Source organism: Oryctolagus cuniculus, chromosome 18, assembly GCF_051225735.1.
Source record: "Oryctolagus cuniculus isolate XC-2025 breed Fujian yellow rabbit chromosome 18, ASM5122573v1, whole genome shotgun sequence".
Classification (NCBI taxonomy): domain Eukaryota; kingdom Metazoa; phylum Chordata; class Mammalia; order Lagomorpha; family Leporidae; genus Oryctolagus; species Oryctolagus cuniculus.
The window spans coordinates 76,391,065-76,397,064 of NC_142884.1; positions in this window are offsets into that span (position 1 = coordinate 76,391,065).

The following is a 6,000-nucleotide window of genomic DNA, read 5'->3' on the forward strand; positions in this document are numbered from 1 at the left end:
TCTCAGCCAAGTGAGCTGGCACCGGCCTCTGTCCAAGAACCAAGACACAGGCCCCAAAGCCAGCCCCTCCTTTGGCCCCTGGTCTGGCCCGGAGGTGGGCAGCAGGCAGCAGGCTGGCCAGGGACGGGCACCCAGCTGACCCACTTTTTCTTTTTTTTTTTTTTAAGATGTATTTATTTGAAAGAGTTGCAGAGAGAGGTAGAGACACACACACAGAGAGAGAGAGAGAGAGAGAGAGAGAGAGAGAGAGAGAGAGAGGTGTCTTCCATCCACTGGTTCACTCCCCGATGACCACAATGGCCCGAGCTGCATCAATCCAAAGCCAGGAGCCAGGAGCTTCTTCCAGGTCTCCCACGCGGGTGCAGGGGCCCAAGGACTTGGGCCATCTTCCACTGCTCTCCCAGGCCGTAGCAGGGAGCTGGACTGGAAGTGGAGCAGCCGGGAGATGAACTGGCGCCCCTGTGGGATGCCAGCTTACCCGCTACACCCCTCGATGCTTTTCGAAAGCACACGGCCATCCGGGGGCCACAGTGTCCTGACCCCTTCTGTCAAGCGGTGGCCGCGTGTCCTGCCTCCCTCGGGCGTCTGGTCATTTCCGGCTGTGATCCAGACACCGCAGGGAGCGCGCCGCAGGGACCGGGTAGCTGCTGGTCTCAGCAGGCAGCAACTGGCCCAGCCCAACCAGAGGTCCAGTCCACCGCGGAGGACCGGGGCTGCCCTGGTGTCCAGGGCCCCGAGCCCTGCTGGCAGCCTGGTGGCCGCCCTGCGCACGTCGTGGGCAGAGCTCAGCGCGGGACTGAGTGTCCCCTCTGAGTCCCCTTCGCTCCCAGCGGCTCCGTCCTCTGCTCCTGAGCGGAGCTCGGCCCAGGTGGGTGACCCCAGGCACTGCGGTGTGGGGTGCGGGCGCCCCAGCGGCGTGTTAACTGCTGCAGCCGGTGCCTGCGCCCTTGGGTGCTCCTGGTCACCTGGGAGGCCGTGCTGGTCTGAGATCACGGCTCTGCCGGTCCTGGAGGCAGGAGCTCCGGGTCTCTGATGTTTATCAGGGAGCCAAGGAAACACCGATTTTCATGAAACTTAGTTTCCACTTCTTCCTGTTCGCCGGCTCTGGGTCCCGCAGCCGCTGCCGCTGCACAGGGCCGTGAAGGGTGCACAAGCACGTCCCACCCCGAGGGGGCAAGAAGGGGAAACGGGCACACAGGCCGGGCATTCGTGCTCACCTGGGGCCAGCGCGGTGGCGTAGCGGGTAAAGCCGCTGCCTGCAGTGCCGGCATCCCACATGGGCGCTGGTTCGAGTCCCAGCTGCTCCCTGCTGTGGCCTGGGAAAGCAGCAGAGGATGGCCCAAGTGCTTGGGCCTCTGCACCAGTGTGGGAGACCCTGAAGACGTTCCTGGCTCCTGGCTTTAATCTGGTCAGCCCTGCTGGTTGTGGTCATTTGGGGAGTGAACCAGTGGATGGATGATTCTCTCTCTCTCTCTCTCTCTCTCTCTCTCTCTCTCTCTCTCTCTCCTTCTCTGTCTGTTCCTGTCTCTGCCTCTGCAACTCTACCTTTCAAATGAATAAGTCTTTAGAAAGAAGTGGGCAGTTGACCTGTGAGCCTATGTAACAATGACACACATGCGCCCCGTGAGTTCGAGGCCGCCAGTCCCACAGCACGGTGGCGCTCCCTCTGAAGGCGCCCTGCCCGCTGCCCGGGCCCCCGGCCTCCTGGGCTCTGGCTGCGTCCCGCACGTCCCCGATCTGTCCTCCCAGGGCCCACTGGCCGCGCATGGCTGGCTGTGCTCTCTCCTCCCCTTACAAGGACATCGGGCACTGCATTTGGGGCCACTCCTAGTCCAGGAGGGCTTCCTTTTGAGATCCGTCACGAATCCCCTCTGCAAAGACCCTCTTTCCAAAGGCGCAGGGCGGCACGCTGAGGTGTGGGGAGGATGTGCGTTCTGGGGGAGCCCCGGCGGGGGCAGACCGAGGCACCTCCCCCTCCCCTCCCCGCATCCGTCGCTGACCCTTCCCAAGATCGCCACTCTGCGGACGGAAGGAGAGCGTTCTCTTCCCTGCACACGTGAGCCGCCCTAAAGCAGGAAAGCACCGTTGGTGCCAGGAGCTGCCTGCTCCGCCCTGCTCCCATCCCGCTCTCCTGGCGTCTGGTGCCCCAGGGGCTCCTGGCCCACGCCGTTGGCTCTGTCTCAAGATGACGGCGTGAGCACTGGCGACCGCCTCGCAGGTCAGGTGGCCGTTGCGCCTTCGTTCTTAGACTCGGGCTTGCGTTTTGGGTCCGGGACCACAGAGGAGGCGGGGTGTCCCCTCCAGGCGCCGCTGCTGCGGGCGCCAGTTCTGACCACGCAGAAGATCCGTCTCCAGGCATCTGTGCCATGGAGTTCCTATTTTTAAACAAGCCATTAGCTCGTGGAAGGACACAGTGAAACCACGCACACATCCTGGTCCCCATAAAGCCTCCTCCCACGGCTCCCAGCCTCCACTGCTGCTTTTTCCTAAAACAAGTGTTTTACGATGCTGGTCACAGGCGATTTTTCTGGTTCCACAATTCCTTCCAGACTGCCTGGCTGGCGTCGGCCGCTCGGGAAACGCTTCCCTCTTCTTGTTTGTTTGTGCACGCGTCCGTAGGTGTGTGTGTCTCCTGCTGCGGGAGGGTGGCTCCTGGGCTGGGCCGGGTGGATTGCCTGATTGACATGGGTGGTTCGCAGGTGGATGGTGGAGACGGACAGACGCAGGGCACACAGATGCGCACGCACTCACGCGGGCGTGGGCGCCCTGGGGTCACGGGGCCTGCTCACCAGGCCTCTGCTGACCGCGCTGTCCTGGCTTTGGCAGAGAGACTGCGTCCGGCTGGCGCTGGCCCCGGCTGTGTGGCCATCGCCTCGGAGCGCTTCCTGCCTCTCTGGCTCAGCAGGACGTCCCGGCTCGGCGCATTGTCTCCTCGCCCAGCCCTGGACTCGGCCGTCCCGCCAAACAGGCCCAGCTCCTCCCAGAGCGGGACGGGGTGTCGGCAGACAGCGGAGACTCTGGCCGCACACGCGGGCCTCACGAGGCGCCGCTCCATGGCAGAGTCAGCGGGCCTGACGCCAGCCGCCCGTGGCATCCGAGGGTCCCCCAGGCACAGCCCCTCCCTGCACAGAAGCCAAGCGTGCGACGCTCGCTCTCCCAGACTCCCTTGCAGCTGGCCGGCACCTGCGACTCTGCATTGGGAGCCCCCGATGCAACGAGGGGGGGTCCAGCACTGGGCACTTCAGGGCCAGCGGGCAGGGACGTAGGCGAGAGCAGGTAATGACAATAACAGAACGTCACGTGGCCCAAGCTCACCCTGACCATCTGCTCCTGGCTCCTCTGCGGCCTCCTGTGGGTTATCGGGCGGCTCCAGGACTAACTTCTGCCCCGGGAGCCGCGTGGAGCAAAGCACGCTGTCTGGGCTCAGCCGCCCGGCAGGGGAGACCCCAGAGCCACCCGGTGGAGCGGCCTTGGGCATCGTTTCTGGCAGCAGAGCCGCCTGCCTGGTCCACCCTCCCCCGTCACCGGGTGGCGGGGTCCTGGGGTCCTTAGGCTGTCTCAGTTTCTGCCTTGATGAGGAAGGGCCACCTGTGGCCGCCTCCCACAGAGCTGAACCCTGGCGGGGGCGGGGCAGGGGGTGAGGCCCAGGTCGGTTCTGGAAAATCTGAGAGCGGAGGGGACTGTTCCCCACTTCCATCCCAGACGTGCGCGGGCACTGGGGGTGGGAGATGCCTGGGAGCCAGCAAGTCCTCGATGGCTGTGCCTTCGAAGGGCTGGCGGCGGCTCCCGTGTCCCTGAGACCATGACGAGGGGCTCCTCCTCCCCACAGGGATAGGGCCTGGGGGAGCCCTGGTGTCTCAGCTGAGGCTGGGTGGTGCCGTCCCGAACGCATGGTCCCCACTGCCTGATGTCTGCCTGAAAATCAGAATGACACGTACACCGTGACCCACCCACCCACCACCCACCCGTCCACCCACTCACCCACCTGTCCACCCACTCACCCACCATCCACCCACCATCCATCCACCCACCCACCCGTCCACACCCCTCCACCGTGTTCTCATGCATCCACCCAGCTCCCCACTCACCCACCCTCTGTGCACTCACACATCCACCCATCCACCCACCATGCCTCCACTTGATATTTATTGATCCCTTGCTGTGTTCTGGGCACTGTTCTAAGTTCTAGAGATACCACATGCACGTGCACACACACACACACACGTGTGTGTTTGCTCACGGGTGGAGCGTATGTGTGTAGAGGCAGGCAATGAACAAGAGCACAGGTGACGTGCATCATGGCTCAGGCAAGGCGCCGGGTGTGGGTGTTGGCTAGGACAGCCGGGGAAGCCTCTGAGTGCATCATGGCTCAGGCAAGGCGCCGGGTGTGGGTGTTGGCTAGGACAGCCGGGGAAGCCTCTGAGAAGCGGGTGTTTGAGGAGGGGTGAGTGGAAGGGAAGGAGGAGGCAGGGGACGAGGACAGCTTCGGGGTACTGAGTCGGGACCCGTCCGTGCAACCTCACGGGCAGTGGTGGGGAGGGCCGGGGCCAGGACCGCCGTCAAGCTGTGGGCTTTGACGGCAGGGAAGTGGGGAGCATCCAGGCTCCTGCTCGAGACCTCCCCACGGAGAAGGGACGCAGGGGAGCATCAGGAGGAACGGACTTGAACTTGGAATAACGGGGAAAAGCGGCCTAGAGGAAGTTCGATCTGCAGGTTTGTTGGAGGTGGGGAGGGGCAAGGGGCTCCGTGTCTAAAGGTCAAGTTGTGCTGTGGAAAATGGAGCTGCCGGGGTGGGCCTTTGGCCACGTGGTTCGGACACTGGCACCCCATATGGCTCCCGTCCTGCCGACGCAGGCTGAAGGAGTTGGGCCCCTGCCCCCGGAGGAGGAGGCCTGGATGGAGCGCCCAGCTTTCTGCTTTGGCCCTAGCCAGCCCCGACCGGCGTGGGCGTTTAGGGAGTGAACCAGTGACTGGGCGCTTTCTCTGTGTTTCTGAAACAACTTGATCAGAGTTTCACATAGCTCAGGTCGCACCAATGCGGTGTAAGGAGACAGTTTGGGGTAGGGGAGCTGGAAGTCGCAACATGGCCACCCCCGTGTCTCGCCCGGGGCCAGGACCCACGTTAACACCCACGCTGTGTGTTTCTCCGATTCAGGTACCACCCCTGCCGGCCACACCTCTCCTGCAGGGTCTCCCCTCGCTCTCGGGGCAGCCCCAGCCCACGCATGACAGCTGGCTCCACTCGGGCAGCAGTCCCTGCTCATTCTCTCTCTCGGGCAACGCGGATGGACACCCCCGCCTCGAATTCTCCCTCCGAGGAGGCGGGGACTCAAGACGGAGTCGGAGCTCCCAGGCCCGTAGCAGCACCGTTGCTTGCGCACCCAGGTTGGGGCCTGCAGAGTCACGGAGCCCCCGGAGCCCGTGCCTTCACCCCGTTTTGCAGATGAGAGAACTGAGGCTTGGCACGGCTAAGCCTCCCGCCCTGAGCCCTCAGCCCGGACTTCCCGGGGGAGGGGAGGTTGCTTTCCAGCTTCCTTCCAGCTGAGTCACCCATGGTTGCGCCATCGCAGTCCAGAGCGCGTGGAAAACCCAAGAGAAGCCCCACGGCCCTGGCTGCGCTCTGTCCGCCCACGCCCCCACCCTTTCCGTTCACGCCGGCCCGGAGGCTCCTGCTCTGGCCAAATGGGCCACCGAGATGGAGGCATTGGCTTTGGGCCATGGACATGAGTGAACTTTTTTTTTTTTAAGATTTATTTATTTAAAGTCAGAGTTACACAGGGAGAGGTCTTCCATCTGCTGATTCACTTCCCAGATGGCCAACATGGCCAGTGTTTGGCCAGGCAAAGCCAAGAGCTTCATCCGGGTCTCCCATGTGGGTGGCAGGGGCCCAAGCACTTCCCAGGCCATTAGCAGGGAGCTGGGTCGGACGTGGAGCAGCTGGGCCACCAGCTGGTGGCCATATGGGAGGCCGGCGTCGCAGGCTGCGGCCTCACCCGCCAC